Genomic DNA, 18,191 nt, shown 5'->3' with positions numbered 1-18,191 from the left:
TCAGCAGTTAAGAGCACTTGCTGCTCTTGCAGAGAACCCGGGTTTGATTCTCAGCACCCACATGGTGGTTAGAAAATGTCCATAACCTCTGTTCCAGGGGATTCAATCCCCTCGTCTGACTTCTATAGGCATTGCATGACATGGGCACACTTACACACACACAGGCAATATACCCATACACATAAAATAAAATTAATAAATAAAATATTCATAAAAATTATATATATATATATATATATCATACTAATTAAAAAGTAGTTTGTTCCATTTATAAGCATTGGTTTACTGTGAGATTCAAAATTACAGGGGGATACTTTTAAGGTAGCACAGGTAGCTAGCCATCTGTAGAGGAAGACTGAAGGAAGTGCATTTAGGAAGGATTGTGTGCTTTAGTTTCAACTATACAGTGATGATCTCTAATTATACAGTACAGTCCGCACTGTGGAGAAACATGAACTTTGGAAAACTGAGCTTGCTATATCACTTTTCATCCCAGCTTTGATCTTTCCATGCTCAATGTTGTCACCTTGACAAGTAGCAGTGATTTTCCTTTCTTGATCTATTTCTTTTGCTAGATGTACTCACATCAATGAAAAGTACATTGTAGGTGACTAAATAAAGATTGAAAGACAGGGGCTTATGCAGCTAAGAAAACTACTGACATGTTATATTTATTTTTTTGTAAATTTTTATTGAATTTTTGTTTATTTCATACAGAACATCGTAATCATCTTTATACCTCACTTACAACTTCTTATACCCCCCACTGGACTTCATGCATTCTGTCATTTGTGTTAAGGTCTATCAAGTCAAGCTAATGTCCTGAGATGTCCCTCAGTGCAAGTTCACCCACTGCAGTCTAGACAACCTATCTAGAATCCCTCCCTTTAAGAAGGTCAGCTCTTCCTCACCCATTAGTAATGAGCTACCAATAATTCTTTGGTTAAGATTGGTATCTGCTGCCCATTTCCACAATTCTAAGCTGGGCCTTTGTCTGCTTGAGCTTGCATGGGTCCTGTTCATGTAGACACCATTGCTATAGTTTCATATGAGAAAAGACCAGGAGCCTATAGGACTCTATTTCCACATGGTCATGCACCTCCTCCAGGCTCTTAAAATCCTTCTGCCCCCTCTTCTGCAATGATACTTGAACCCTCAGTGGGTGGAATTTAATATAAGTGTCCTGTCCAAGGACCCACACTCTGCAGACTCTTATTCTCTACACTTTGGCCGTTTGTGTCCTTTTGTGTTCATGATCCTCTGTTGCATGAGGGAGCTTCATTGATGAGAGTGGAGAGATACATTAGTGTCCTCTATGTTCCATGTTCCGTGAGACTTAGGTGTAGAGATTACGTTGTAGGTGTGTCACTTACAGTTGGGCAATTCACAGACAATCTCTGTGCGTGGCCAGTTGTGGAACTCTGTAATATTCTGTTGCCAAAGAAGACTCTTTGATGAGTGGTGACTGGGATACTTGTCTGTAAATATAAGGACACATATTTTACACAAGCTTGCCTCAAAACTTGAAGGTGAGACACTATTGCTGAAGACAGGACATACTTCCAACACAGGATTTGGAACAATGGAGCTGGAACTGACCTGGAAGCACTCCCTCCCCGAAGGCTAGCTCTCATAGTTTTAGAGAGCACTATGCAAACTGCTAAGGGAGAGCATCAATCGATGATCCAATCCCAGCTTTAAGCCTTATAACCATAATAAAGACTGGCACCGCAAACTATATTGGGGCAGTAGTGGCACTTCTATCTTGGGGAGTAATCAACGGCTACAAAATTGGGATCAAAACGACTCAATGGGAGGAAACTCATATGTAATACTGTAAACCTAGCCAAATACACATGGCTGGAGAGGTCATAGATCTTAGAGAAAACATCAAGGCTGTCACATCCCTAGACAAATGTAGTTTCTTACTATGTGAAAACTGACATTTTAAAGGTCTTCTGGGTTGATTTTCCTGAACAACCAAGAAAAGATAAACTTATAAGAACAGTAATCCTACTCATAAGCTATTCACCCTGGCATGAATAAAGGTAGTTTAAAGATGAGACCCTGTTTTCCACTTGTATTGCCTCTGGATTTATCTGAGTGCCTGACATACAAAAGAAAGTTAATAAGTCTTTGTAGCCGAATGAGTACTCTTTTATTAGCTTTCAAAATCTTTACTGTCATCTGAGGATTGGACATTATATTGCTTCATTTCTGTCAAGTTCCTTTTATTGTTTTTCTATGTTTCCAAAATCTATTTTCCTCCACTAATCTTACAATATTGGCTTTGTCCAAAACCAAAGATTATTATTTTCTATTATATATAAATACTGTTGCTGCTTGTACCATTCTTAATAAAAGTACTACAACTGCTGGATTTATTACTGTTGTTAGTTCTGTGGTGTTAAGATGGTTGCTGCTGCTGTTGCCCAGTAATGATAAGGACAACAATGAAGATGATGATGACGGTGGTGACAATGATGATGGTAGTGACAATGATGATGATGATGATGATGATGATGATGATATAAACCCGATTCATCTTGCATTCTTGGGTACTCTGATAAAGGTTTACTGCACCTTCATTAAGGGAAAGCCTGCTCACTATCTACAAGGTTCTGCAATTTTGCATGCAGATATATGCAAATCATTTTATTTGCTATTCACTACTCAAAAGCCTCAGCCTCTACCAGTCTTGTGCCCTTTGTCTCTGTGACCCAGTAGAACTGTTGTCATACTCTTTTTTGATGTCTTTAGATGAGTGGTTGCTACCTGCTTTGGGTTTCCCTTCAGTCCATCCCCAAACTAAAATTCAGATTATTTGAACTGTGTGTATGTACAAAGAAATTACCCCAAAACAAACAAGGTGCAAAAGAAGTACAAAAACTAGAGAAGGAAACAGAGGTTATGGACTATGGCTATTGCAAAAGACTAAGGAAGAGAGGAGGAAGACAGGAGTCAGCTGATTTTGTGGAGAACCAGAGACCTTCAGCTGAGGGACACAATAAGGCAAAGGCAAACTCTCAGGGGAGGAACCTGATAAGCACACATTCTCTTCACGTCCTGCTTCCATCTTCTGACACTTGCCAGTGCTTCTCACCATTTCAAACCAAACGTTGTTCTCACCAGAGTTTTCATCCTACCGTTTAATGAAGACCACCTGACATACCCCACATTATAAACCCTGTCCAACATCACCTCACACACTTTAAATTTTCTCCAAGTTCTATTTTCAAAGACAGTGTGTGTCTCACTCAGATATAGAGGGTGTCCTTGGTAGTCCTTGATCATGAGCTTCTAGTAACATAAAGCCATCAGTGTTATGGACCATTGTGATACTTCCCTGAGCACACAGCTGACAAGGTTGAGCAAGGTCATCCTGACTATTTCATAAAACAGCAGTAGAACAACATAGCCCCAGGGCTAGACATGCCTTGTGAAATGTTATTAATGCTGTGTACAGCCAGACTATTTCTGACTTTGCTTGCTAAATGAGATAGAGAGGAACACATATGACAAATATCAATTTAGCAATACCAGGAATTAGGACTCACATTTAACTGCACCAGTAAAAGTAATATACCTGAAAAGGTGATGTGAATTGCCTCATTACTAGCTTAGCTCAGGATAAATGTGCTAAATTGTCCATGATGCATCTGTGTTTTTTGTTTAATTTTCCTGACCAGACAAAAAAAATTGAGAATTTGTTGCCATGTCTGGATTTTTAGTCTTTAAAGGTGTTCCTTTTCTTTGTGGTTATCTCAGGAATATGACATTAAATAACATTATTTTTGGTGTATTAATGATGGTGGTAAAAGTCCGGAAGGCTTAAGTTGATTTTAATTTCTGCTATATTGGACTTTAATAGATAATCAGCTTTAAAATTTTACCAGTTATACCAGTTACTGACAATATGTATTCCAATTACATCTTTTGAGACTGTGGAAATAGCTTGATGATCTATAGTCCATTTCTTATACTAGATCCATTTTGATGTCCCCAATTCCCTGAGTTTTGAGGTAATTTCCTGCATAGTACTCAAACATACTTAACATATTGATTTCATTGAGTGTAAGCTATGGCTGAGCTGAACTTACCACTTTGGCATATGTATTAGTTACTTTTTAGTTGCTGTGATAAAACACCATGACCAAGGAAACTTATAGAAGGAAGAGTTTATTTGACTTATGGTTCCAGAGGGATAAAAGACCATCATGATGGGGAGGCATAGTGGTAGAGGTGGCAAGAGCAGAAGGCTAAACACTCACATCTTCAAGCAGGTACAGGAAGCAGAGAGAAACTGGAAATGGGACATGTCCATGAACTCTAAGAGCCCACCCCTAGTGATGTGTTTCTTCCAGAAAGGCCATATCTTTTAGGGATTTCATGACCTCCTTAAAATAGCACCACTAACTAGGGCTAAGCGTGCAAATACTTGGATCCTATGAAGGGTATTCCTCATTCAAACCAGCACAGCATATTTTTATCACTCTTAGGTACTTGAAACATTACAATGTATCCCGAATCTTGATTGAGCTCACTGTTGTTAATAAATCTGAGTTATTTGCAACTTCCATTACTCTTCTCTGTTGAATACCTAAGCATCCTTCCATCACACTTGCTCTTTGAATTGCATCAGATAAAGGGAGGAGAACTCTGATATATGATAATTCTCTTAAAAAGCACATTGTCCCACCATGTACCATTTCTGAGACCCTTCTATACTAGTATATCATGTTACGATCAACTCAAGAATAAATGTGTATGAAAAGAAATGTCATGCAGGTGAATCATATGAGAACTGTTACCAGATTAGAAAGTGATTGACCCAGGAGAAGTTTCATGCAGAGATGGAATGGAATCTCTCAGGGAGAGGGAAAACTAGCCATCTATGACATGTGCACTTAAGGGTAATTTTGATGTTCAAATTTCTCAGTCTAAGCTTCATTCACATTTTCTTAGTCAGCATCTTAGAACCCATTGTTCTCCATCAGTGTCATTACTTAAGATGTAAGAGTCTTGTTCAAACAGCATACAATTTGTTCTATGACTTTGAAGCCTTTACTAGTCTAAGCTTGATTCTCAACTATATTACCTTGCAAGAGTAAGAGATGAGATATTTTAGAATTGTTATGGAGAACTTCCGGCTCTCCGTATGTGTTCCTAATTTTATAGTCATGGTTTCCAACTACTTTGTGTTTTTCTCTATATGATCTCCAAAGTGTTAAGAAGGACCCAGTGATTTATCAACTATTATAAGCTTTATATTTAACTATATACCCTGGGGCATTCTAAACCACCCCAACTTGATGATTTACTAGGAGGACTACCCTTCCCATGATGCTCAGGACATTACAGCAGATGGAGGTGAAGCAATATTAGGAAAGGAAATGGCACACTGGACACAGTGCAGAGGAAATGAGGCAGAGGCTTCCAAGAGCTCTCTGCCAATGGAGTCACAGAGGACCCACTTAATTCCTCTTGTAGCAAGCAGTGATAGTGGCCACCAGGGGAGTTCATTAGAGACTCAGCTCCAAGGAAGATAGCTTACCAAAGAAAATCAGTGTTCATCATAAAGCACATTATTTTCACAGAGTTTAAACTTTTGTTATCAACTGTCAAGTTTTTGGGAATGATGAGAATCTTCCCAAGTCCAAATTATTGGACACAGAACAGGAACCAATCTGGGAAGAAAAAAAAAAAAAGTCTTGTTAGGGTGGTAGGCTCAGGTCTGTTGCACCCACTCTCCTGTACCTGTGGTAACTAAGCATTGCAGATACTCTTTTGCCCAAGTCCTTTTCTGCATGTACTTCATCCTACGGATCTATGGTGATATTTTGAACACACCAAGGATGTCAGGAGAGGGCAATGAATTCCCCTGGAGCTGGAGTCACAGATGGTTGTTAGCCACCATGTGGGTGCTAGAATCGAACCTGGGTCCTCTTGCAAGAGCAGCCAGTGCTCTTAAACACTGAGACATCTCTCCAGCCCCTTAAAAAGTTATTGTTGTTGTCACTTTCAGTATAATTACTGTGTTGTCTGGCACAACAAGAAACAAATGCAATGATTAAAATTGAGATGAATCAAGGGGGAGGTATTCACAAAAGGTATGATTACAAAGGTGAGAACAAGGGAATCATAAAGAACTTGATAGAAATAAAGGGTGTTTGCAGAGGTAGCCACACCTTAGCCTCGGGGAACAACACAAGAAGAGATTTTCCTGGACCCAGAAAAAAGAAATATTATGCTGAACAAACTGGAATACAAACAACTCAGAGTGACTTTATAGTCCAAGAGACTCCCCAAATAATATAGGCTATTTCCAGAGCCCTTGATTGACTCCCACAAATTAAGGCAAGATTCTATTACTGAAGATACAAAATACCTTGGACACAGGACTTGGAATGATTGCCTGAAACTGACCTGGATGCCTCCTCCCCAAAGAGTAGCTCTTATACTATCAGAAGAAACTTTGCAAGCTGCCAAGGAAGAAAACCAATCAGTGGTCCTACCCAGCTGTAAAGCTTATGAACCACAACAACGACTGGCCCAGAAAATGACCTCTATTAGTGCAGTAGTGGCACTTTTATCTTGAGGGTAATAACCAGCTGTCTATTTGGATGTAAGGACCACTCAGTATGAGGGAATCCATTTGCAATACTGAAAACATAGCCATAGCCAATCATACATGGCTGGAGATGTCACAGACCCCAGAGAAGAACCTACTTCTATCACTTCCCTAGACCAATGTAATTTCTTACTATATTCTAAATACATGTCTCTATATTTACAGATAATGTACCTCTCACACCACTCATCAAAGAAGCTTCTCTTTGCAACAGATGGAGACTGTTACAAAGTTGTGCAAACCAGTCAAAATACAAACAGTGACCATAAGTTGCCCAGCCCTAAGTGGTACATCTACAATATGATCTCTACTCCTAAGGCTCAGGGAACATTATGGAAGAGGGGGCAGAAAGATTGTAAGAGCCAGAGGAACAGGACACATGTTGTTATTTAATGCATTCTACACATGATAAGGAAACGACAGCAATGAGATCTTCACAGCATGGTAGCCGAACAAGATCTGCATAATGACAAAAAACAGTTGACGTGCCGAGGTAGATGAAAATTTCATGGGGTCTGACCTCAAAATGAAGAGCTACAGGAAATTAATGGATGCCAAGGGAGGGAAAGTCAGTTTTCTATAGGGACTAGCTCCCTAAGAGATTATCTAATCCAAAGTGGGAAGCCCTAAGCACAGATACACATGAGCACAGCTAAATGGACTCAGGGCATTACATATGTGTGTATATTTATATATTGATGTATGTGTATGTAACAATAATAATCAAAGAAGAGGACAAGAAATTGTGGGGAGTGTGGGGGTGCATGGGAGGAGCTGGAGGAGGACTGGGAAGACTAGAAATAATGCAAATACATACTCATGTATGATGCTCTCAAAAAACAATAGATATATAAATATATATGGAAATATACATATATGTAGAAAAAATAGAGCTCATTCTTTCTGTTCTGACTCTCTAGCCACACTCCCTATTGGTCCAACCCAATCAGAAGCCAGAATCCTTGGGATCGCATTGATGTGATCAATGTACATCAATGTTCCAGGACAAAATACAATTTCGAAAAACTTAAAGAGTTTGATCTGGAAGGGCAGAGAATATATTCAACACAATTTATCATCCATTTTCCATTTGCCAAGAATTCTGTGTTATTTTACTCCAGTGTTCTCTGACCACATCTCACCTTCTCATAGAATAATTCTAAAAGTGACTACATGTAATAAGTTTCTTCTCTCTTTCTTGCATAAATGATCAAGTCTTATTACCATTCATCACCTACTGGAATAAACTCCAAGCATTTCTTTTGCATTTCTAAATTTGTCTCTATTACATTTCTCTGTGACTTCAAATTGTTCAGTGTCTGAATGCCCTTAATATCTATTCACATCAAAATGCATGAAACACATCATACTTTTTCAAGCTCCTAATTGACAAGTTTTCTATACATTTTGCTAAGTTGGTGAATGAAATGCATAGCTCTACATTCTGTACATGTGCATATGATATCAGTGCATTTTTAATTCATTCTTAAAATCTGGACCAGTAAATATTTAAGGGAGAATATTGAGTTCTGGATTATAAGAAGACAAGCTAGGATTCTAAGCAATTGTTGCTTCCCAGCAGTACATCTGACCAGGGCATTTCTCTTTATTTCAGCATCCTAAGTTTCAACAGGAAGAGTATAGATGCAATGTCCTCTATAGTCTTTCCAGATTAAAGTGTCTTTTTTTGTTGGTTTGCATTCAAATTTCTAATTTAAAAAAATTGTGATAGAGATACTTTTACTTTATTACAAAAAAAATTAAAAGCAAAATCCTAGCCATTATGGTTGAGGTACATTTGTTGGATAGTTATTCTATGGCTAAGGTGAAAATGAGAAAGGAATTATTAGCTATACTCAAGCCCACCTCCAAGAACATAGCACTCATTTTTCTAGATAAATGAAACACTGAAAAGATTTTCTTGCAATTTATGTCATTATTATATTAATAGTTAATTATTCCAAAAATGCCTATGTGTCACTTCTCCAGAAAAGGGTAATTGGCCATCAGAATTCAAACTCATCTGGGTTCTTAATCAATTTCTGACAGTAGTCCCCATCCCTATTTCAGGCATATCTCTATGTGAAAATTAAAAAGAGGTCCAGGAGACTTCATAGCAGCAGGTAATCTACTTTTTAATTCAAGGCCATTTGAATCAGATAATGAAAGCAAACATATAGTGGTTATTTTTTTACTATTTTAATAAAAGATGGAAATTGTAAGTATATAAAACTCTTCTAGAGAAGTTATCTGTGAAAAGCAGGCTTCTGGAATGGAAAGGGACATGGGCAGTGAGTTCAGTGAGGGGTGTTCTAACGGAAGGATGTTCTAAGGAAGTGGTCAAAAACAGGGAAAATGGGGGTCATAGATGACCAACAGTCAAAATTCCTGTATTAGAAAAATGAGAGCGCACTGCACTTCCAGAAGCGTAATGGGAGACTGCAGGTTTAACTAGAAAGAAATATATCTCTCTATTGTGTATTGTGTCAGAAGAATAGAGAAGAGAAGCTAGCATTTCTGAGCTCTCTAATAGATTCGGTTGTGAAGAGGTCATTTCTATCTACTTTCTTTTGTCACTGAAATAGGAGGCAAAGATATTTCTGAGGCTTTCAGTTTAAGACTATCAGAGAAAAAATATTATAGTAAATACAGAGAACTGATGTGAGGACTTACTAGATATGTTTTGTTCATTAGGAAACCAGCATTAATTATAATTCTGTGATGTGTGACGGTGGATTCATTGAGGCTCCAGTGTTTTCTAGTGCCAAGAGCTCTCTAATCTTATGTCACTTAGCTGTTTCAAGTACAGATATGAATGGAGTGAGTGCATATGAAATATATTCATTCACTGTAGATATTTTTCTAGTGAGTGTTAACATAATCATAAGGCTATATGGAATATCGGTTTATGTATAAATTTATAGCCTCCATACTGAAAGAGATATGAGATAAGGAGGGTTTTGACAGATAAAGAACAGCTAGCAAATTGGCATTCTCCATGAGCCCCCATGATGGGACATATAATAAATGGTAATCTGCACACATGGCATGTTGCTTGTGACAATGGGATTCCAAGCTTATGGGATCTGAATTGACTCAGTGATCTAGGAGATGGAAGAATAGTTATAGCATATGGTCAGGACTCTTCTGCAAGAGGAAATTTCCACTTAAAGGTAGCCATTGCAGATTTCACCCCTGTGTTGTTTACTTGCCTAGTGTTTCATATAGTCCAAAAACTGCATAGCCTTATTATAAACATCATCTCCCAGTATGGCTAGAGGAAGTGACATGGGAAGATTATTATGTTGAAAGGAACGAAGAAACCAGTGTAATGAACTGTTCATGTTCTAGTACAGAATGATGGGCAGACTTGAAAAGAAAAGAAAAACTAATGCAGCTACCAAAGTATGCATGAATAAATATGCATAACTATGTGTTTATCTGTAATGCAGACACAAAAAGAGGCAGAAATGGCTCCTCTAATATTGAAAGACTTGGTTTTACTGCTGAAAACTCCAACTTAATTTTATTTTTGTTTAGTGAGCATTTCTTTAGCACTATGTCTCTCAAATGTTTTTGAACAGTTGATAAATATTACTGTATTTAATCTTCATAACAAGCTATAAGGATTACAGTCATATTCATTAAAGCTAAGTAAATAGTCCAAAGTCATATATGTAGGCATAACTGGTGAAGTGGAGATGAGTTGTAGATAAATAGGGGATGCCCCGAGGGGGAAGGGAGAGAGAGACAGGACAGAAAGAAAAAGAAAGAGAGCCAGAAAGACAAAGACAGACACAGAGAGAATGTTCTTTACTAAGTCATGAGAGTTGTAAGTTAAAACACAACCTGTTTGTATTTGTTGGTAATATATTGAATGATTACAAGTAACGTGAGACAAAGATTATGAATAAAATCTGAAGTTGGTGGTTGGGGATGAGTGTGTATCTCAGTAGTATGCATTTCTTAGCATGTATGAGGGCCTGGGTTTAATGACCAGTACCATGGGAGGTGTAGAGAGTTCCACTCAGAATGAGGTTATGGAATGGAAGCAGTGAAAAGGAGAGGAAGTAGCAGCAGGTGTCACAAAGATGTTTGGAGAATAAGGTCTGCAAATGATGTTTGAACAGTCTTTGATAGAACTTGAAAGCTCAAAGCACTTTGGTTTCTGCTGTGACCTAAAATCAGCTTCGAAGGTGCTCTGGGGGTGTGTTTGACTGGGACACCTCCCCCACTTGCCACAAAAGGGTGAAACAAATGGTTCCTATTCATAACCAAGGACAGCAGCCTTGTGGTCTAGCCTTGAAAGAGTGGTTGCCAGACATTAGCTGGGAATGAGCATGTTATTTACCCCACAGCAAAGGGTACATTTTTATGACCTCATTGCCTACACTCCACTGCAGTGCATCTTTGTTAGTATTTGTTTTCTGAACTAAGTGGGTTATAAATTTCCATTATTTTCACCTCAGTGAGACATGATTAAGCCATATTGTGCTCCATTTTTCAAGTTTCTGCATGGTTGATAGAAGAGACAGATAGGCAGTCGCTGAATAGTTCAAGACCCTTCATAAGAGTTACCTTGGCGACTAATCAAGTACAAAAGATTAGTGCCATCACTGCGGGTACACTCTGTGCCTGGTCAAGACTTTTGGGAAATTGTAATTTTTCATGAGAAAGGCTCCAGATTTCCCATGCTGATCTTACACACAGATTATTTATTTTTAATAAAGCAATAGAAATTGTTGGGAAAAAGAAAGATCAAGAAAGGCTACTTCTGAAAAAAAAAAAAAACTAAAGCAAGACTTAGAAGTCACAGATTAAAGGACCTTGCAGATGATCTAGTCAGAAAAACGTGTGTCCCTCACATGACGCTTGCCCGTCTCACAGCATGGCTGACATAAAAGAGCCCAGGATTTGTTTTCGCTGAACACCAAACTGAAAAGCAGCAGTTCAGATAGCTTCAGAAAACTCGTGTATAGAGCTGGCATCTATTTTACGTAACTGAAATAATTGATGATGTATTATCTCTTCTCTAAGAGAGAAGGAAACTGCAAAAAGGGAAAGAGACCAGGTAACCAGCCCAAGTACCAAGTTATTGAAGGAATCAGGTCGGAAACTCAGTCACCACCTGCTCATCTTCAGATCTGTAAGCAGTGCCTGTAACCACAGATGCAGTAATAAACTTATTTTGTAGAAAGAAAATAAATGTGTGTGTGTGTTACCCATAGATTTTCCTAGTAAAAGAAAAAAAGTGAAGTGTCTAAAGACAGTTTTTCCTACTTACTAATTCACTGAAGCAGATTCATGTTAAGTCCAGACTATTAGGCTCACCTACTCACAAGATGTAGAACTTAGTATGAATTTAGTTTGCTTCTCTAAATGACTACAGGTATTCCAGCTTTCAGAGGCTTTGGGAAGAACAGAACTTTAGGATCATAGATGTCTGACTTTGGGAATTTTGTTAAAGCACGGACTGTCCCAGATGAGGAAAAAGAAAAAAAACTACAAAGGAAAACAAGAAAAACTTGAAAACCTGGCAGTTTAGCACACTTCTAAATTAAAATATTAGTTCATTTTACTTTGTGCTTCCTTGAACAATGGATCCACGCTGAGTATCAGGAATTAAATGAATCTTTTCACTTCCTTCACACTCTTCAAAAAATTACATACAATAAAGAGATGTCCTATAGAGAAGATCTCAAGGAAAGAAATACTATAGTAATTGGCCCTCTGAAGGTCATGACTTGTAATTAGCAAATCATTCTTTGAGCCCTACCATGAAACTCCATGGTTTATCAGAATTTTTCCAGTTAACACAAAGTAAAACTAACATTGGCAAAATCCACATCAGCACACAGATAGGCCCAGGTCATGTGGCTTTCCTCTCAATGTGCATCTAATTAGTTCTAACAGAGCTAATTTGAGATTAAAGCAGACAGCATTTAAATGGATATATTTCTTTAAAAAAACTTTTTATTTAAGAATTGCATACATGATAGCTTTAGTGTCAACTTGACACACCTGGGTTGAGGGAGCCTCAATTGGGGAATTGCCTTCATTGGACTGGCCTGTGGCCATGTCTGTGAGGCATCTTCTTGATTGTTGTGTGATGTGGGAGGGCCGAGCTCATTGTGGGTGGTACCACCCCTGGGCAGATGGGCCTGTGTTGAATAAGGAAGCAGGTTGAGCAGGGGCCAGGTGAGCAAGCAAGTAAGCAGCATTCCTCCATGGCCTGTGCTCCAGCTCCTGCCTCCAGGTTCCTGCCCTGAGTTCCTACCTTGGGCTCCCTGATGAACTGAGACCTGGGAGATGTAAGCTGAATAAACCCTCCCCCCGACCCCCAAAAAGAATTGAATACATGAGTATACTGTATTTATACCATTTCCATGCCTCCCTCTCCCCAGTTCCCCTTACCCTCTCACAAATTAATTCATGACCTCTTCTTCTATAATTATTCATACATATATTTATACATTATATATGTTGTATATATCCTACCAAGTCCAATTAGTGTTGCTCATACGTACATGTGCTTAGGGCTGACCACTTAGGATTGGAAAACCTATCAAGGGGTTTGTCCCTGGAGAGAACAGATCCTCTTTCCCTAAGCAGCCATTGAGTGCCTGTAGCTCTTCATCTAGATGTGGGGTCCTGAGAAATGGTCCCCCATCCCTATTGGCACATCAACTGGTATGGCCACTGTGCAGGTCTTCTGCATGAAACTTAAGTTAGCATTTTGCCTCCTTGTTTGCCCCAGGTTCTGCTTTCACTAATTTCTCTAGTTTTTTTTTTTTTTTAAACTATGAGCACTCATAATACAAACTATATTTGGGGGTTGGGGTGATGGATGTCATAGTTGGACATGATGTCCATTTCTGTTGCAGTTACTCTTCTGTTGCTATGATAGAAACACCCTGACAAAAAGCATCTTAGGGAAGGCGGGATTTATGGGATTTATGTTGACTTATGGTTCCAGAACTATGGAGAAAGAGAGAGAGAGAGAGAGAGAGAGAGAGAGAGAATGCCACATGTCTGTGGAAGATCAGAGGTCAGAATAGGGAATTTGATTCCCTGGCACTGGAGTTACAGGTGGTTGTGAGTCACCTGATATGGGTTCTGGGAATGGAATTCTGTTCCTGTGGAAGAGCAGCAGGTGCTCTTAAGCTTAGGAAAGGCATCTTTCTAGTCCCAGGATTGTGACAATTTGCAATTGGTTTGTTGTTTATTTTATCTTAGAGCACAGTAGTAGTTAACCAGTGGTTTTCACCTTATTATGCATCAGCTTTGCAGAGTGCTTCTTTTCCCTCTGTCCATTTCATCATCACTCTCAATCTCTATTGCATAATTAACTCTAGGAAGAAGATTCTGTTTTTGCTTCCTCTGACACTTTCTGTGCTATATCTCCATTTTATTTTCTAGTGTGTTATTTTCTTTTGGATAACACACAGTGATCCTTTGTACCTTAAAAACCACCCAGAGGTAAGAAATCATTCATGACCTGTATTGGACTCCATGAGATTTTCTCCTAAGCTAGCTTTCTTACATTCTTATTTTCCTTTGAGTATTTTGTTAGGAAAACGATGATTGCAAAATACCGCAGATCCACTGGGAATGGAAGGCAGAGGGGGTAAATTCTCCTTCCTTTCCAAACAAATCTTACCAGTCTTCAGCTGCCTTTTGGTTGTGGGTATCTAAAAATAAATAAAATTCTATTAGGTTTAACTAAAAGATGCTAAAATAATTTACAAATCACCTGTGCCCATTTGTAGGATTTGAAATTTCAAAATAAAATGTTGTGTAAAGAATGAGGAGTTTAATAACTTATGTAAAACTAAGAACAGCAGGAGACAGGCTGACACAGAGTGTTGAGGTTGATCTCTGACCTAACCAGTGGTCAACATCCCCCCATGTGAACAGCTCCTTTACCAGCAGTAAGCATCCCCCATGTGAACAGCTCCTTTCTCTAATATGCTCTCATTCTAGTGGTTTTTCTGGTCCTTTTCCTCAAACTGTGAAATTTTGTATATGTATATACTTAAAAGTCCTCATTTAAATTTTAATTAAATATACCAAAATTGCCGAAAACCTGAAAATAAAACAAAGTTTATTCCAAAATTACTCAATGTCCCCAACCTTGCCAAATTATTATTTTACTATTATCGCTATCATGTGTATGCATATATTTTTACATATTTCTAATTATAATATGCATTTATTAGTTAATATTAATATCATAATCTTGTTTGGGTGGCTATATAATTATGATTATTTTAATGGGCCTATAACTGGGGGTTTTGGGGACACTGTGACCCCAGTGAGGGCTGCATTCTGTTGGTGCTCTTCCAGTCACAGGAAATCATGGGTACCTACATCTTGAGGGTTAGAGAGAGGTTTCTCCTTCCCTGTGACTTCTGACTCCTGGATCCTTTATGGCATCATTTTCAGGTAGATTTGAGCATTCTAAATATGAGTAACCCGTGGTTTTCACCTTATTAAGCATCAGCTTTGTAGAATGCTTCTCTTTTCCCTCTCTTTTCCATGTCACAAGTTGGAGAATTGTCCTACCAAAAGGAGCAAAACATCCATGGTGTTTGGTACATGGTGACTCACACCTGTCATGGTTCCACAGGATAACTAAGCTCAACTGAGCTCTGCTCACTTGGTGTCATTCAGGGCCTTAAAAGGTGACTAGTAGGGCTAGAATCATCTGAGCTATTCACTAGCTGGACAGGCCATATGACATGGCCTCTGTGATCACACACTTGGGACAGTTGACTACTTGGGCTTCCTTAAAACATGGATCCTCAGAGAAATACAGTAGCTTACGTGATGAGTAATCTGCCCTAGATCACATCTTTTGAAGGCCACAGTAGACGCTCTACATGTTAATTTTCCAAAATCAAAATATTTTTACATAGTGTTTAAAATACTGTTCTCAAACAAATGAGCACTTGGACTTACTAGCAAGGAATAAAACTATATGCCTTTAAGTTGATGTTTTGTTCATTATGAATAAAAATCATGGAAGGAGTGAACACCTAAAAAAAATTGGAACTTAAAATAGCTATCTAATTAAATTAATAGTTGAAAAACATGGAGTGAAGAGGGGGAAAAATGCAATTGTAGTGCAAAAGCCCATCCTCCTGGGTCTCACATTTCTGCCTGTCTTGCAAACAGAAACACTCTCTCAAATATATTAATTTCTCTCAAGAGCAAAGGGCAGATTTGGCCACGGCAAAAGCAATGGATTTTCTATGCTCAGAGCTCCCTTCTCTAGTGAAGTCTGCTGGGTGTGCAGGTACCACCTGGACCTTTTCATTTCTACCTGTGGGATTTGCAACTTGGGTAGCTGGTGCAAATGCCGATTGTTGCCTGTGGTAGGAATCATGCAGTGTCTTTTGTCTCTAAAAGAAGAATCTTGTGTGTTCTGCAGAATCTGTAAAATTGTGTCAGACTAACTTAGCTTTCAAGTAGAATAAAATGTCAGACCCTTCACAGTTCTTGATACACTGATGTTACCTGAGGAAACGACCAGGACACATGTGATCTCTGACTGAATCTGAGCTACATCCATAGCTCATTTTAACATGCATATTTAATGGCAAGTGACTAGAAGCACTGGCCATGTGTTATAATAAATATTTGCACTTTACTATTTAGAAGGCAATTTTGCAAGCTGCTCCATTAAAATTGACCTTTACCCAAAACAAGCATTTTAAAGGAAATAGAATGTGAGTAAAGACAACAAAAGCTTTCTTCCTAATTTTCTGTCCACTTATGAGCAGTAGGTGTCAAATAGCCCCCCCATTTTAGTAACTATTGAAAGATAACATGAGAAATTGGTTCTTTAATGGAGTCCTGGAAAATGATACAGCTCTGTGCCCAATTCATTAAAAATTATACTCATAAGTTGATGTTTCACAAAATATGTCAAAGCTAAATGTGTTCTAGAGGACCTAGCGCAGTAGGTGTTTTGCACACGGAAATGTCAGAACAACAGGACATCAAAATGCAAAGGGTTTTGCTTTATTTTCTGAAAAGAAAAATGTTTTGAAAATAAATACAACTATTATTTAGAATTATTGAAAGCTGTGGCAGCAACTTCCATGAAAATTATATTGGTTTTATTCTATGCCATTAAATGCTCAGAATCTAATTAACTTTAGATATTGCCAGTGGGCTTATTCCTTAATTGTTTGGGATGATCTATTCATCTCCTGAGATTATATCTTAATATCAGAAAAGTCACTTAAAATTTATTGAGACTATATGCCAGGGCTTTATATGCTCTATGCTACTTAATCCCTAAATCTACATAATACTATTAAGCACTCTGGGGTAGGTAGTAAGAGATAATCTCTCAAGCTTATTTTCAAAGTATGTTCTTCTATAGTCCCTGCCTGATTGTCACAGTTGGGTGGAGAGTGGAGCTAACAATTCTGCATGCATTAAGCTGCCTTCATGTTGGTCAGGGTTTGCTGTGCTTTGGCTCAACCATACAATTCTCTCCAACACATGTGCTTGCTCATGCATCACCAAAAGAGAGTGATGACATCATCATTAAAACTGGATACTGCCCCCACACCATTGGGATGGCATTATTACATACATTCCTGAGGGATAACTCCATTTTTTTTTGGTCTCATAATATAGAGATTTTATAAATGAAACCAACCCTTCCTTTAAAGACACATTACTAAATTTATATCACCAATCAATCTCTTGTTTAAGGCATCACTGTCATCCCAATTTTACTTATTAGAACAGTGGTACAGCGACAATTTGTGAGGTGTCTTCACGTCTTGTGTCAGTCAATATTCATAATAAACCTATTATATCTGTATGAGTGTATGTTAATGCCCTCGTTCCATAGATTAGTACAAAAGTGTAGAAGCATCTCATGTTACTTCACATGCCTGCCCAGTGGGTACCGAAGCAGGTTGACATTTAGACTTTATGAGGAAAAGAGGGAAAGAGTGGAAGCTTGTGAGTGTATTTAGGAGTTCTCTGGTGCTTCATCAACCATCCTGTCAAAGGAACAGGAAACACTAAACAAGATTTTTCAAAACTCACAACACAACAAATGCAGTCATTACACAAATATTACTAAAATCTTGGAGGAAAACAAGGTCGATGGCATTTGGATGACATGACAACATGACAGCTCATAGCCAGAGGGATGGGGCTGCACCCTGCCCAGTAAATTAAAAGGTGCTTTTCTCTCTGCACTGTCCTCTCCCTCACACATTGCCCACATTTTCCCTCATTTCACAGACACAGCTTAGTGGCCAAACACAAGCAGGTGCTTTGTAAAGCAACCAAATGTGGCTCCTGCAACTTGATTACCCTTTGTCTTTCTAAATTCAAATTAAAAATCACAAATCCATGAAAGCTCCTGGGTAGAAATCGATGCAGGAAATGAGCAAGCAGGACACTGTGTCTTGCCAGGTGAGGTACCACAGAAAGAACATGGGGTTTGGAAACAGGCAGTGAGAAGCAAGGGCTGTAATTCCTTATACACTAGAGCTCTCACAGGCTCACAAGTCAAGCAATGCACCTG

Source organism: Nannospalax galili, unplaced genomic scaffold (assembly GCF_000622305.1).
Source record: "Nannospalax galili isolate Female #2095 unplaced genomic scaffold, S.galili_v1.0 scaffold283, whole genome shotgun sequence".
Lineage (NCBI taxonomy): Eukaryota > Metazoa > Chordata > Mammalia > Rodentia > Spalacidae > Nannospalax > Nannospalax galili.
Note: the sequence above shows the minus strand (reverse complement) of the source record.